The sequence below is a fragment of the Malurus melanocephalus genome, unplaced genomic scaffold (genome assembly GCF_030028575.1).
Source record: "Malurus melanocephalus ecotype Western Australia unplaced genomic scaffold, MMel_1.1 scaffold_38, whole genome shotgun sequence".
NCBI classification, from domain to species: Eukaryota; Metazoa; Chordata; class Aves; order Passeriformes; family Maluridae; genus Malurus; species Malurus melanocephalus.
The window spans coordinates 1,154,251-1,170,894 of NW_026623270.1; positions in this window are offsets into that span (position 1 = coordinate 1,154,251).

Genomic DNA, 16,644 nt, shown 5'->3' on the forward strand with positions numbered 1-16,644 from the left:
TTTTTTTTATTTTTCGTCTTGATGCGTTTTAAATGTGAGTCCCCGGCGCTCCCGGCCGCCCCGCGCTCCCGGCAGCGCGTTACTCCGAAGGGAAGGGGCGAGGGGGGCGAGGGCCGGTTGCCAGGGGCGTTCGGGGGAATCCGCTATTTCCCTTCCCCTGTGCTCCCCGCTCGCCCCTCGTCCCTCCCCCGGGCACAGGGGACGCTCGCCCCTCGTGGATCGGGGGTGGATCGGGGGTGGCGGGCGCGGGGTACCCGGTGTCCGGCGGTGAACGGTCCCGGTGCTTTGGTACCACCGAAGAAAGGTATAATTACACTACCGGGTATAAATTGACTCTGTGTACCACTGAATCATACCGAATATTTGTAATGTGTTCCTTCCCTAATAGATACTCTCTATGAATAGAGAGAGTGCCTATTTACTCTGAAATGCTTGGCACAGCCAGTGGAGTCTGAAGCATGGAAGAAGTGGCTATTATTTTCCCACTGCCTGTGTGCAGCTGTCATTTCTGAGCAACACGTTCCTCGCACATCCCTGTTCCCAATCTTGCTGATGGTCCGCCCCAGGATTACAACAAGAAGAGAATGGCATGCCACCGCACTCAGCCAAAACCTTAACACTGTGGTTTGTATTTGACTGAACCCAAGACCTAAGCATTGTGGCTTGTATTGAGTCATTGCAGATAACTGCTATGTTGGGTTTTCTTCCTTTGTTTTTGGTTTGTTTTTTTTTTGTTTTTTTTTTTTTTTTTTAAGCAGGAGGATGGCTCTTCCCACAGCTCCTGCGTATCATTTGAATATTCAGTGATGTCATGTTGTTTGACCTCGGCTTTAACACAAGGAATGCCAATGTTTTGGCTTTTGACCTGTAGAAGTATGTTAGTGTTTAGTAAGAGAGATCAGCTTAATGCATCACATTAAGCAATCTGAAATCTGCTAGTTACCTTAGGAGATCTCATCTTTTGTAAGCAGACTTTCCCCTCCTGCCATTCCTTCTTGCATCCCACTTCTTTCCATCCCTCCATATCTAGGCATACTTCCATGCTGTGATGCAGCAATATGGATGCACAGGATTCATGAGGGTTAAAAAGGTCTTCCATGTGATGCCCCAGTAGGACCATGGTACTATAAAACTGTTACTTATATTCTGCCAGYATTGTACTCTGTCTGGTAAAGGCATTTGGATGTAATTTCTTGTACTTGAAAATCTCAATTAAAAGAAACGAGATTGGCTTTGAAAGAAAAAATAAATCCCAGAGGAACAGTTATGGTAAATAATGTATGTTCCCAAACCCCTGAGGCCTCCTAAAATCTGTATTTACTTGAAGGACTCCAGTGGCCTCAGTGCTGGGTAAATAGTATGTGTACCAAACTATGTATGACATGCATACCAAAATGCAAATGTAACCAGGTAAACAGAATGCCGTTTTTAAATGCCTAAATATGGTAGGAGAACATCAGAGAGAGAGAGAGAGAGAGAGAGGCTCTAGACATGTTTTATAACTTTCCATGTAAGAGGTTTTTTCAGAGATACAATTTTATTAAGCAAAACCTAAGAATCTCAGTGACAGAAAAAGTGTGTTTAAAAGTAACAAACTACTAGAAAGCCAGGAAATCCAAAATTAAAGGATAAATCTGTCCTAAGTCCTCCCACTGCAGGCCAAGTAAAGCAAGCCCCATACACTTGCTGCCCTGAGAAAAATGACTTGAATAGGTATTTGAATTCAGAACTAATTCTGGTCTTGCWCCACCATGGATTAGGCATTAGCCCACTAAATTACAAGTTGTACCAGCACATGAARGTGGGTAAGAATCAGTCTGTAGGAGTGTCTTTTGGTTATTTTGTTGTTAGGTGTGTCACAATGGGCACCTCATTTGTGCGTGTGTGTGTACTCACAGGGTGAAGGGAGCCTGGGAGCAAAGGCAGTGCTTTCAGACTCCAATCAGTCCTCAGCTTACCCTTCCTGAYGACAATCACAGAATCATCAAGGTTGGAAGAGACCTTCAAGACCATTTAGTCCAGCTGAYGACGTGACACCACCATAATCACCCCATAACCACATCCCAGGATTCCACGTCCAGGTGCCTCTTGAGTGTGCCACTGGTTGGAGAAGGACATCTTGGCATTGATGCATAAAATAGTTAAAATACACTAATTTTGACTTCYGTGCAGGTGTTTATACAGCACATGCTTTTAAGATAGTATATTTTTTCTGCTGAAACTAGGAATTCACTACAGCGGCCTTGCAGACTTGTTTACACAGCTATATACGGTGTGTGTGTGTCTACATCAAGCTTCAGTTGGTGAAGTCTTGTAAAATGTACAGGTGTGGATTGCTACATTCCTCTCTCCTGTTTTTCCTTCTTTTTTCCCCCCTGCTTCCCCCCAAAAAGTCACTTGATCAGGTATCAGACATAGTGAAAACCTGGCAAGGCTACAGGAAAGTGGCTAGACTTGGAGTGTTTGTGTACTTAAAGAAAGAATCTTGCACATTTTCARCTTTCAGTCACAGATATTTTTTTATAAGAGCAATTGGAGGTCTGAGCCAGCCCTCAAAGCGGAAATCAAAAGCTCCCAGAGAAACATACCCGAGGAATGTGAACCTGATCCAACAACCATACGCAATGCACATACAGTACTGTCAGTCTTATAGGAAGTCTTGCCATATATGGACATCTGGACCCTGAGCTGTTTATCATCACGATACGCTTGTAGCTGGCTTCAGACGTTTCTGGCTTGCCTCAGGTTTGGTGTGCCAATTAGTTCCTTTCCCAAAATGCTCACCAGGATGTTTCTTTAAAATTGTAATAAATACGTCTCAAAATTTCGAGAGGTCTGGTTAAAGTTACGTTAGTAGGCTTTTGCTTAAAATGCAGATTCCAAGAAAGACTTACTCTGCTAGCTCAGAAATAGACACAGAATAAAAATAAAGAGATTTATTCCATCATGAATGTGGTTGCCTGGTATTTCTCTTTCTTAGAAGTCATCTGGTGTCTTATTCTGTGTATCTGTAGGCATAGAAAGGGCTYTGAAGTAGACTACTTGCTGAGCTTTACTCATCCTTTCCTGGGAGATGCATGAGCTCATGAATCAACAAAAGCAAAGCAAAGGCTACATTTCCCAGGATCTGTCAAGCAACTTATCCATGTTATGTGATTTGTACTGCTTGATTAGAGTGATACAAAACCTTTTACCATGGAGCTGGGACAATTCAGCTAATCTTACTGATGAGAGCCATTAGCTCTTCTCCAAAGTTAAGGAGAATAAGAAGGCAGGGATGGGCAGTGGATGGCATAGAGCCTATGGAAATGTTTGCTGCTGAACTGGTGGACCTAGTCCAATTCCTCAAGGTACTGGTTCAGATTCWCTGATAACATCAGTTGGGCAGATCACTAAAAGCACTCAAAATAACTCATCTTGCAGAGTCCAAGTCCATTGGGCTAGAGCAAAACCATCAGATGCAATTCCCATTAGCAGACCTGAGGTTTTTTTGTTTTCCTGATGTCATTCTTTATATGTTAACATGYAATATTTTGTTGCTTCTGGAGTCACTGAGAATGCTGCTTTAAGTACTTGGCTTTATTCTTACAAAGTAACTGGAGTTTTATGAATGCGTGTGGTCTTAAACCAGCAAAGTGATTACTGRAAGTAGAATAATCTAAAGGGRTGTTCAAAGCRCATGTAAAACTATTTGTACAAAAGYGAGATTATAAGTARTCTGAGGCCAAATGTCCTTACCTAATGATTACCTCAGATTCAGCTTGCTTGATTTTATTCTGAAAAATTTGCCATAGATCTCATAAGCACTGTAGAAGCAGCACTCACTGCATCTTTGAGGAGGCTGGCTGTGTCCTGGGTTTTTGTGGAGAAGTGCAGAGCTCACAAAGGTGAGCAAGGAGGGAAGAGACTTTCAGTTGTTTATTTCTTATGTTTTACTGAGGTTCTCAACATCTTGCTGTATGAAGTCAACTTGTGTAGGACTGCTGTGAGTCACTAACCACTCCTTAGACAATTGTCCCATAAATGGTTAAMAATTCATAAAAAGTTAGTGTTCCTGGCTGGAGAGGAAATGTGGCCAGGGATTGACTCAGAACATGCACTARAAATCCTTTTGAGATTCTCAGAGGAACCACGTGGAAAACAGCTGGACGARCACTTCCTCCCACTCTGTCATGGATTATGTGGGCAGCAATGAATCAGATTTGCTTAGTCTACAATCCATGTGATCTTGTTTTYAGTTTTTCAACCTGCTTCTTTCAGGAGCTGTCAGTGTAAGTTTTGAGGGTTTGTGGTTTTCTTTTTCCCCCCAAGCTGAGACATTGATGTCTAATTAAGACTTGACCAAATTAGGGACTTCCCTTAACAAATGCAGTTTGCTTTGACATAAACTATGGGATCTCTTAATTTATATTGTAGTTACTGTGGAGTAGAGGCCTGGGGAGAATCCTTTGGGACACATTTTCCATGTTGTCTGATAGGATAGGGTCAATACTTGCACAWGTGTGGGTGACAAATAGAGTGGTTTGCTTGGGGATAAAAAGAATGAGAGAAATTTCTCTCCCATTTTTGATGCAACCTCAGTTCACTGACCTTGGTGTAGTGGGATTTTCTGTTCACACAGTCCTTCCAGGGAAAATGGAGGTGTTGGCTTATTGTGTAGATCTGTAATGCTTCTGGAGGACTTCATAAGCACACTGCATCGCTGACCTGYAAAGGAACATAATGTCCTCAGCACATTGACACTGCATTTTAGAGATGGTATGATTTTGCAGGAAAATGATTCCCCGTGGTTCAGCTGCCAGCTTGGCTGTCTGTTTTTTCAGCAAGTGATGTGTGGTATGTGACCTGTGTAAATACATCTGTACAAGTGACGCAGGCAGGGACACTAGGATGTAACCTGCAACGGCTGAGGTGGCTTCCTTATTGACCCACRGATGTGTGTGAAATTTAGCAACTACTGGACCAGGTCTGAAAAACATCTTACACTGCTAATCCCTCTTGTGTTGGTGGGAAATTCTCTGTCAGACCATTTTTCACATGGAGACGAGAAAAGCAGATACTCCAAGAAACGTGCGTGTCCAAGAAATGTGCATTGTTAGGGAAGTGGGGACATGTTTTAAAATATTTTGATTTCCTGCAGGAACTAATTGAGGAAACCTAGTTGGTTTAAACATCAGAGGTCCCAGATCTGGAGTTTACAACCATGTTGCTACAGATGTCTTATTGTTGAGTGGCTTCTAAGGAATAAGCATGATGTTGTAAAAGTGGTAGGACTCTCACTRACAGCAAGTGTTTCTGAGCATATTACTCCATTTATAACCCTTTTATTAAATGTTTTTAAATAGAAATCAAGGTTACRTTTTCACTGTATGGTGTTTGTTGTGACCACTTTGGACAATGGGATCTTTGTGAAGATTAAGCCTAAGAAGTTATTTGTGGTGCGTGTCTTGTGAGGAAGTTATCCATGATGGATCTTGTGGCAAAGTCTTAACCTAAATAGTATGGTAGATTCAATTATGACATGGGATGAAAAGGCAGTTCATCAACTGCCTTTTTTTATTGCCTAAGACTTGCAAGGTATTTAAAAATCTTCAATCTGTCCTAAACAGTGTTCTTCTATGAGTTACGAATTTTGTAACAAAAATTTCAGATGAGTTTTAAAAACAAATATGAACTAGCCATTCTCCTTATGTCTCACAGGATACAAAGGGTTGATTTTCAAATTCCCTGAGAACAGTTTCCTTATTTTACCTTCTTAAATTCACTGATACCTCACCTAGACCTTCACATACCTTTATTTTCTTGATAAATGGCTTGCAAAGAGTGACGGTGGAGTGCCTGGTTTTGGAAGTGTGCTTTCTATTTACTTTTTGCTATCAAGCTGCCACAGGGGGGAGTAGAAGTTTGGGAAGGACGGTGCTGCCCAAGCAGCCACCGAGGCAAGTGCTGTGTTACTGTGTACCCTGACCAGTTTGTCACTGGGAGAAAAGCAGGAGCAAAAGAGGAGTGGACATTCTAGAAATGGAAAGGTTGGTTTGGAGAAAGGAGCTTGAGGGCTTCTACAGTTGGGTCGAGCTGAATGGCTCGCTGCTTTGCAAAACCACATTGTTTCTCTTATTCATCCCTACMAGCTTTTCTATCCAGATGTAAGGAGAATGTGACTGAATTGTTTTCCTCGGGAGGGAAGATGACATGTGGGAGTTGTAAAGTACTTGCAAAATCCCTGCTGCTCTGACAAAAGGCTTTTCCCACGTTTGGGCTGTTGGGCAATGAAGAAAAAATGCAGAGCAAGGCAGAGGACRCAGCGAGGAAAAGTTTTGCTGTTGATAGAAAAGGGTTGTTTTTGTGGGACTGTTAGTGTGGGTGAAATCCACCCTGTCTGCTTAACCATGAGTAACTGGGCTCCCTGGGGGCCCTGTGCAGTTGGGATGGGGACGGGGGATGTGCCCCTTGGCCCTGTCTGCAGGGCTGCTCTCTCATCCCCTCTGTGACCACAACTGCTCTTGCAATGCACTGAGGGAGCAGTGTGGCTGCCAGCCACCATCATGTCCTGCCAGTGGGTTTGGTGTATTTGTGCWGAGGAGGGATGCAGGCAGAGATGGGGATGAAAAATGGGAGTTGAAGGAATGGGCTGGGATTTTGGAGTGTGTCACCATGCAGTGTGACAAGAGGGTGGAGAGGGACTTTCCCTTCCTGTTAGCTTCCAAGCCATGTGCTGTATTTGAGCATGTCCCCAGAGAAGACCAGCCAAGGTGCTGAGTGGGAAAGGCTAAACGGGGCTGAAGAGAGAGGTGCACATGTGTGTTTGTGTGGGAAGGGTTGCGGCGGAGTGGGGTGGAASGGAGGAAGTGGAGAAAATGGTGTGTGAGGAGAGTGGTGTAGATGAACCAGCCAAGGATGAGGTGGGCTTGGCAGCTTCCTTCCCACCACCTTCACAGCGTTTCACCACCAAGGAACCATGCTGGGGTCAATTCAACCACAGGAAAACTCATTTGCCAGAAGGAGAGAGCGTGGTCTGCGGTGAAGTCCAGGTGCTCCTGTTCTCCACACCTTGGGAAGCCCGTCCTTGTTTTCTCTTGCTGCACTCAGGAACAGCTGCCTTGAGAGTGGAGTCACTACAACCTTCTTGCTTTTTGGGTCCCCTTAGGGAGCTTTATCACTGGGCAACCTAGTCAACAGTTTTTGAGAAAGAATGAAATAATTTTCAGGAACTTGTTAATGATCAGGAAAACAACTGAAAGGAGTGAATCAGGCACATTTTATTTTATAAATCCTTGAGATCTGAGTGCCCAGCTCTGTAACAAGGTAGAGTAAGTGAGAATAAAGGAAGCATAAAAGGACAACTACATTTATGCATCTGTAACCTATCATGAGAAATAACAGTAACACTTGCTAAAAGTGTTAATTTAGAATGCAGAGAAGAATATGGCAGGCAAGTCTTCGCTTTGGGTTTTAATGGTGAAAATAAGTCGGGAAGGAAAACAACTCTTTGTGTTACTTTTTTTTTTGTGCATTTTGTGTATCTGTCATTCCTAGACTTTTGAACTATCATCAAAAGGACCCTGGGAGAAATCCACATTCTTTATGTTTAGCATATTGATAAATTTAATGCCTGCTTCACAACCTTGTTCTTAACAGACACAAAAAAGAGAGAATTCTTGGTCCAATTTCCAAATAAAAAAWGAAATTTGTTTATGCTTTCGGGAAGTGATGTGCCTAGGTTTGAGAGGAACTTTGGTAAGCATAATGAAATTCTTGAGGAATGCAAGGCTGGTTTTGCTCAATAATAAACATCTAAGAYGAAGAAAAATATATATACATTTTGCAAACTTGTACCTAAACCTCAGGTTTCTTGTTTTTAATTAGGAAAGTTGTTGCAAATTCAGGAAGTTAACCAGACATAAATATGCAAATAGAAAACAGTTAAATAAATTCAGATCAACTTTAAAATTTCCCTTAGTTCCAGTTATGCGTGAATTATAAAGGGAATAAAGTCAGAAGCATAGTGGAGGTTGTACCACAGTTTACTGCACTCACCTGGACTCTTGCAGCAATAAAACCCTGGAGAATACTGACCTGAGTCAGTGTCACAGTGTCACAAAACCCAGGCCCTGTTAGAGTGCTTTTACAAGGCACAGGGTCAAGATATTAATTCTGGACATGGTGTGTRTTTTGTAACATCTGAAGAATCAATATTCTGGGACAAGAAGAGTCCCAGTGTCTTTTCGTGACCTTTCCTTATTTTTCTCCTGTCTTCAGTGAACTGTGCCTCTCAAGCACAGACACGAAGTTGGCTTCCCATGAGCATCCTTTTCTGTCTTCAGAGCAATGCTCCCCTCCTCAGTAGGTGACTCCTTGGTTTGTTTCTGAGTGTGAGCTTATAGTTAGGCTGCCTTTGCTAGCCTAGGTAAATGTTTTTATAAAACAATGTATAGGTGAATGTGGGAGACCCTTGGGAAGGCTACTGAGGAGCCTTACAGATTTGTTTAGCCTGTACCAAAGCTTGGAGGATGTTGTTAAAATGACTCTGCTTTCCAGGCTGGAAAGGTCACTGTGTTTCTTTAGAATATTTTTGGAGATGTTTCTGTGGTTTGTCACATCTAAAAATAAACTATGATCAACCCACTTTAAAATTATGATGGGATTTTTTTTCCAAGAGTATATAAGGCAATTAGATTTTCATTTTCCAATTGAGGAACCAGTCAGAACTACAGACAAGCWATGAAAATCCCCTTCCGAATTCCAGGGCTATTTTCTTGGTGTGTCTTCAAAGTTGTGAGCATCTGCTTGCCTATCTGTTCATCTGTCTTATGCAGTTTATAGAGCCTATCGTTTTCTCAACTGAGAAACTAAGGCACCAGGAACATTTCTAGTCTTTTCTCCTTAAATTTTTAGGACAACTGGGAGATTTGACTGAAGTTTTGTTTTCATTAGAAAGRGAAATCCTGATGAAATAGACCCTGTGCATTGCTTGTGTTGATTTTCAGCTAAATGAAACTGAGAAAAAAACTCTGAATTCTCTTGTTCTGAAACATGTGAATGTTTTAGTTTGATTTTGGAAGGGAGAAATGTTGGGAGAATTTATTTCAAACCTCTTTGTGTCAATGACCTACTGGTCTTGATTRTCCTTATAAAATTTTCACTTTGAGTGACATTTTTTTTAACATCTATCATTTTAAGTAGGGCTGAAGATGTGTTTGGAAACCCTTCTTCAATTCTTCAAAGAGCAGAAAAACTTTTCTGGCCCACATCAGGGAACACTTTAAAATATTTGTTTAGAGTCACGAAAGCCTATTATGTAAAAGCAAATTCGGTCATCCAGTTTTACTGTTTTTAATCACTGTAGTTGTTCCTAAACCAAATCCCATTGTTGTGAGTGTCTGCAGTACAGAGCCTTGGGTTCAAAAGGTCCRTGCTGAATACAGGCCAGTGAGTCCAGCAGGTAGGGATCAATCACTGATGCCTTCCTTGGAAACCTCCAGCCATCATTCTGCATTTTCTGTGCTTTCACATGAGTCCTGTGTTTGAGTGAGTTKGGAGTGTGGGTGGAAGCTTTGCTACCTGTAAAGAAATGGKAGTCGTTTGTCATGATTTTTGCCTGCTGGGGTTGCAGGGGGATCTTCTGAGACACAGCAGGAGGGATTGAGTCTGGTGAGATCTTCTTTGGAGACCTGAGGGTCCCAAACTCTTCTCTGGTGACCCTCACATGCAAGGGCCTTATCTCCCCTCACAGCTGCTTCAGGACCTTTGTGTGTGTCTTGAGTTTAATCTGAGTGTTCTAACGCTGAACAGCTCTCCAAACTGGCAGTGGCTGGGTTTCTGCCATYACCCCTGTCCCAGATGTGCCAGGGACATTTTCTCATGGCTCCAGTGTTGCTGTGTTGCTGGTGCCTGCGGCACTGAGGGCTGGTACAGGTTATTCCTTCAGGGCTTTTCCTGCCTGGCACAGCCAAGGGCAGCAGCGWGCAGTTGTCAGCGTGAGCAGCAGCTGCCCTTTTGGACTCACTGCTTTGCAGGGTGGGATGGGGAGGAGCTGAGGGGAGAGCCTCATCTACCTGGTGTGCCACCCACAGAGTGCACTTAGCAAAGTCACCCTGTGTTTAGAGAAAGAAGAAGCAGCAGCATGACCTCTCGTTCTGTGCACTGATTTAAATCCCATCCTATTTATACCCCTCTTTTTGACAGTGAGTCTTATCTAAAATTGGCAGAAAAAAGAGGATGTTGCTTCTCATCAGGACAGAGCCTGTGTTTAGCTTTTTTCAAGTGGCGTAATAAAATATGGGAATAGACTTCAGCTTCCCATGTTTTAATTCTTGTTTTTTAATCCCTGTTTTCATTTTTGAAACTATTTGGAATCCAAAAAGACATTTTTTTCTCTTTCCACTTCTGATTTGTTTGTTGGACCACTGCCTGCTTACCCTATTCGGATGTCAAGAGACTCTCTATTTTTCCATTTCTGGAATAGTCATTCACGGCTCAATGTTTCTTGTGAAAACCCTCAGAATTTACAGTGTGTTTATTGGTCTCTCACCAACTGCAGTTTCTCCCTTGTAATATTTTGTTTCAAAGTTTCTCTCAGATACTGTTATATAGATTTGGTTCACAAAATAATTCTGTTGCAAGCCTAGGAGTTTAAGTGACCATCTTCCTAAAAGGTCTACCTAATAAGCTAATTAAACTGTAAGGGATTTATAGAATTTGTTGAACTAGTAGATGTAAGACATAATTGATGAGGTAATACATTTTTAATAATAAACTTGTGTGCAAAGGATACCAGTTGTGTGCAGCGTTGAAGATTGCAAAGTAAAGCACTGCTTCTGTGTGAAGAAACTATTCTTGGGGCCAGGTTTTGCCAATCGTGCTGCACAGATTAAGAGCAGGTTTGTTGAAAAGAGCTATAGAATCTGATAAAATAGATTTTTGGGAGAACCAATAACCTGGGGTGGGTATTTCCTCAGAATGCGGGTAAGGTGGTTTACTTTAGGAGTGTTGCAGTTGAAAGGAAGACTGAGGAGCAAGAGGTGTGTGGTATAAAATGGAGCAGAAATAACAAGAATGTAAAATGCTGAGGCAGAAGTTCAACAAACTGTAGAGCARAAAARTATATGGAGGCRTCCTTGAAAGAGTGGATCRTGGTGGGCTTTGCACCAGGACCCATTGCTGTTCTGTCCAACACCTAATTAACCTGGTACAGGGAAACATTAATGGACTTCACAAGTGACTATTTTCATTTTTACAGCTATGTAAGCTGAAGTGTGGAAGGAAGCAAATAGCTGGAATGTGCGTGAGAGGGCCAGGGCCACTGAACAGGGCAATGAGGCAGGARCAGGGGATGGAAACTGGTATACTCAGTCCATTAAATGAAAAATCTGCCAAATCGGACCTGTCTGTGACTCCATTTCTCATTTTACTTCCTTTCTGTCTCTCATTAAAGTGTAGAGTTTTAGTGTAGGTAGGCACTTTTGAGGGACTGGCTCAGAAAAGGAAAACTGCATATAGGGTTTGGTTTGAGTGCTACCCTTTAAGCCTAATAACCTGGCTCATTAAACTATTCTAATAATCATGTTTTAGACATAGTTTAGTTTTAAGCCTAGGCAYGAAATAATTCTTTTCTAAAAATCAAGATTGTTTGTGAATGTTTCTTTTCCTGCTGTGGTCCTTGCTGAGTTTTCTCCAGGATATGAGATCCAGATATATCACAACATAGCCTGTGTTGTGTGGCAGCTGCAGGTTTCAGGAGAAAAATGCTGGAGGAGATGATCAAATGTGCACACAAACTTGTGGGTCTTCATCAGCATTAATTCCAAACATCCTGTCTGGTTGCTGATCACTGATTGGCACTATAAAGCAGCACAAMCAAGACAGATACTTTAACCACTGAAAATGATCCCTCTTCCGCTCTCACGGTCTCTCTAGTCTACAATTTTGTAAACAGCTAGATGCAGATTTGTTTCCAGGGATCTCACAATCCAGAYTGTGGTCCCAGCTATAGTTATTTAAAGCCTATTTAGACTCTCCTGAAAGATGGATCTGTAAGGAATATGTTGACAGATCCTGGCCTCTTGTATCAGTGGTGACAGCCACAATAACATTGATTTCCTTTAGTAGTCTTCCATCAAATGTTCAAAGCAGCATTTTTCCCTTTGGTGCAAACATCAGAAATGTGGACAGTTTTGTTTTCCTAAACTTGGACAATATCTGTGTTTCCACCATTTCCGTGGGAATGCAGTACACCCTTTCACAATTTTGTTAAAAACCACCTTTTTGGCTAAAGTGTGTGCTGTTGTAAGCACTTTCACTTGTTCTAGGAAACTGAGTCTGCCTTTTTCGTTCCTCCAGGACTTTTTCCTGGTGGAACGTGTGAGTGTGAGTAGTATAGATGAGAACTCTGTTTTTCTTCTCAGAATGCCTTCAAATTGTCTTCCTAGCCTAGACATCTGAAGTGTTTCCAAGTAGTTAAAGACTCTCAGAGATAGTAAGGTTTTACTGACACTTATATTGCTTGTTGACCCAAACCAAAATCGATGATGATTATAGTGAGCTCTGACATCTGGAAAAAGTTACTTTTAGCCTGGCCACAGTTTAGTTCTTTACCTTTTGGGAGAAGCCTCTTGCATTTGATCTGGCTTGGAAATCTTGAAATCAGCTTTGGATGTGCATGTGGAAAGAAGGATACAAGAGAAAATGGAGAAAATGCAGAAAGATCTCACTATTTCCATTGTTGTGGCTTTTAATTCTGCCCAGCTGTGAGGAAGGCACCCATCAAATATCAGTGCAAAGGCTTGTCAGTGCAAGGCAAAAGTTGCATGTTAAAATGTGTATCCACCTTCTATAAGCAGTTTGTTCATAAAGCAGTCCTYAGTGCCTGACAGGGAGAATGAGGAAGGATGTGTGCTGGCTCATCWGATCCCACACAGAGCAATAAAGTGCTTTCCAAAGAAGGGACTAGTCTTCTCTGAGCCAGAAAAGGGTAAAACGTACAATTCTCTCAAAGTTTTCCTGCAGAGTTTGTGAAAGGGCTTGGCCTTGCCTACATGCCTCTCATCACAAATGTTAATAGGCAGCCCCTCCGAGGGATGGCCTTCTGTACACGGAAACTGTTTTACGTAAGAAGAGAGGGCTGGTCCAGCAAAGGTGTGGTTTTATTGACATCCACACGCTTCCCTTGTGATTGCAGCATGTTTGGAAGGTGTGGTCTCATTTGCATCCYGCCTCAACTGCCTTTGGCTTCTCCAGACTCAACCCTTGCCTGTGGCTGGAAAAGGAACTCCTGCAAGCAGAATAAAACGGCTGAGTGAAAAACATGCCTGTTATCTGCCTCTGTTTCTCCTATTGGTATGTACCTGGACAGGGAAGGCCATGTCCCTGGGGAGAGAGTTTTGGGTCTGCATAGGTGTGCGTTTGCATGTTCATGTGTGTGTATGTGCTTGAAACACCAAGATGATCACACCAGGTTTTGTGTCCTCAGTGTTGGAGGGTGCTAGAGCTGTTTCTGAAAACAAGGTAAGAAAAGTAAGTTCTTCAAAATGTTTTTTTTTTTTTTTTTTTCTGTTTCTTTTTTTTTTTTTTTTTTAATAGGTGCACATAGAATTTTTCAAGGGTGCTGGTGACAGCTCTGGAAGAAGGCCTCTCTGTGGGGTGTGTGTGTGTGACACATTTCATGTGTCAAAGGGAAGCCAACATAAACATGGTAGCAGCATCCTGAGCCAGGACAGCAGGCAACAGCAAAGGATGGATTTGCAGGGCAGTCAGGCATTGTTTGTGCTACATGCAGTTGCGGTTTAATATTCAGTCCCTTTCTCACCATGTCTGTGGTGTATATGCAGCTGCAGAGGCTACACTACCCTATGTCAGGAAAGCAGTTCAGCCGTGACTGGCCTCGGTCTGTACTAACTTTGGGATGCAGATACATTTGTAGCAGAAAGTGGGCTGGAGKAACTCTGGCATGAGGGCCGTGGAGCATCCCAAAAGTATTCAAGTTACTGTTGACTCGGTTGCATTGAATTTACTGGGATTGCTCTAGTCCTTCCCTATTTTTCTTCTTTCATCCATGGCTTATCAGGCACCAYCTTTGTTCATTCCAGGCAACAAGAAAGGCAGAGGGCATAAGAGGTATTTTGCTGATTTTTCTTTCCCTTTATTTTCTAAAAAGGAGATTAAAGTGTCTTGAATCTACAACACCCTGATAATCGGTGCAGATGCACATAGAAGTGTTATTTTCCCTGAGAACAGTGCTGTGGTGTTGCTTGCTTTGGGTGGACAGTGGTCAGAGTGTCTTCAATGTGAAGGCCTGCTGTGTGACGGTGTCCAGAAGCATGGAATGCTGAAGGAGCAGTGACCAACGCTCTGGGAATGGCTGCCCCTGCCATGTCTGGGATCTCTTTGCTGTGACATGGTGTTGGCTCAGCACAAGAACAAGGCACTTCCAAGCAGCCTTGTGTGGAGTTGTGCAGGTCACAGTCCATTTCTCTAATTATTGCAGCGGGCTCTGCTATATCTGATTATACTCCTGTAACTCATGGCAAACATTCAGGCATGATAGCCTAAAGATACTAATATTTTCAAATGAGAAAAAAGAGTTTCAGAACTCTTTTTCAGCTTTAGATACCTCTGAGTTCCTTTATGAACACCTGACAATGGCCCATTTCCCCTTTGCCTGCTGMAACTTGGTGAAACTGGAAGTCTAGCTATCTGCCACGCTCTGGGTAGGAGATGAAAGCTAATAAAATATTTCCTCTATTTTCTGTAAGCAAGGCAAGCTGAGGTGCACAAAAATAATGGCATGCCAGTCCACCACAGGAGGAAAAGTGTCTGGCATCATGTTCCTGGATTGCAGACAGGCAGGAGAGCCAGAATGTTTGTCGTCAGGATCCCTTGCACGTAGTCTGGAGCCGCAGCTGAGGTTTTTGAGTTACACACACAYATTGCACCACCGTGAAGACACGTCCTCCAGGTGATGTAAGCCAAGTGAGTGATGCACGCTGAGGACACCTCTGTACAGAGACCTTTATGCACCCGAGGCRCTGACTGGTCTAAACTGCCATGGTGGAGCGGTGTGAGTTAGCCTGGACTGTGTGCTACGCTATTCTGCGTCTCTGGAGCCAAACTAGGATGTTTAAATAAGGCYTCTGAACCTCTACACTGCCTCGCATTCATGGCTTAGACTGTGCTGAGAGACATATGCCTCATTTTTAAAATTGGCATGGGCTCCAAAACACAAGGGTGCTTTATAAAATTTTCTGGCTCCTTGATCTTCCTCTCCTCCTTGAACGYTCTTCCTCAGACTGAGCTTCCCTCCTTCGTGCCCAGCGTTGCGCCTGAGCAAACACTCTGGTTACATCTGTGTGGGCAAGGGAAGGTGTCTGCCCCCAATGGCAGCTCTTGGTGAACATCCAGCAGCTGTTTCCCGTGTGCTGACGGACGTGACAGCCCTTTAGCTGCTGTGCATGCACCAAAATAGATTGTTTCTCCTGTCAGAGGGAAAGATGGCAAGCGTGTAACTCAAGGAAAAGGGATCCAATGGGAGATAAGAGTGTGGGAGACATTGCTGCGCTTCTATATTTGGAATCGGTTACGTATGTGTGTGGTAACCCAAATGATGGGTGGACTGCACTTTCTCATTACCATAATTACATTTCCTTTCATAGCTAGGGTTGGGGACGCATCCAGACGTTGCAGAACACATCAGTAGATTTAGTGTGGCTTACTCAGTCTCCATTTATCAGACTATGTCCCAATTATGTTACATTTAGGAAACAGAATAATTTTCTGGTTATAGCACATGGAATTTGTGGCATTCTAATCCTAGTCATCCTGCTGTATGACCTTGGAGAAGTTGTTTTACTGCTCTTTGATGGTAAAAAATTAACTCGCCCCATGGATGGATTTTAATACCATGCCAAGTTTAAAAAAAATCTGCCTCTAAAGTTAGCCTTCTAAATCCTTATTTAGGGGCTAAATGGGATAACTTGTTTCCACAATCCTGAGCACCCAGCAACTGTCTCCTGCTGAGGCCAGCTAGAGATTTTGGATGTTCAGCAGTSTGAAACATGGAGCAAAAGAAGAGTGAAAGCAGCTGCTTGTGTTCACATGAAGAGGAGCTCACTGCTGTGGTGTGGTGAAACAGGGACAGCAGTCTGTCTTTCCTCAGTGGCTGTCTCAGTCACAGCAGTGGGGAGATGGAGGTGGKATTAAGCTTGCTAATTTTGTTGTCTAGAAGAGGAATGTCTGCCTTAGGCTGGCTGTTCGAGATCTCTTTATCAGACCCCTTAGTTTGGTGGCTCCWGAACAGCTCTCAGTCAGGACAGATKTGCATTTCCTGATGTGCCAATCCTGCCCACCTATCTGGATGTGGGATGAGTTATCCTCCGGAGGCGCTCAGCCCTGTCTGGGGACTTGAGTACTTTTAAAATGTTTAGACAGCTTGCCTGGGCACTGCTGAATGTAAAGTCAGTGGGTGACTTATGGCACATGAGGTGTGTCAGGGCTGCCCATAGCTGCAAAAATGGGTGAAACCCTACCAYGGGCCTGAGGAGTTTGGTTGTGAAAGCTATGAACAAGTGAAAGCAGGAGGAAATAGTTGAGCCTTGTAAGGAAAAGGAAATATAAACTTGATTGTAGTAATTGAAAACCTATTCCACATTG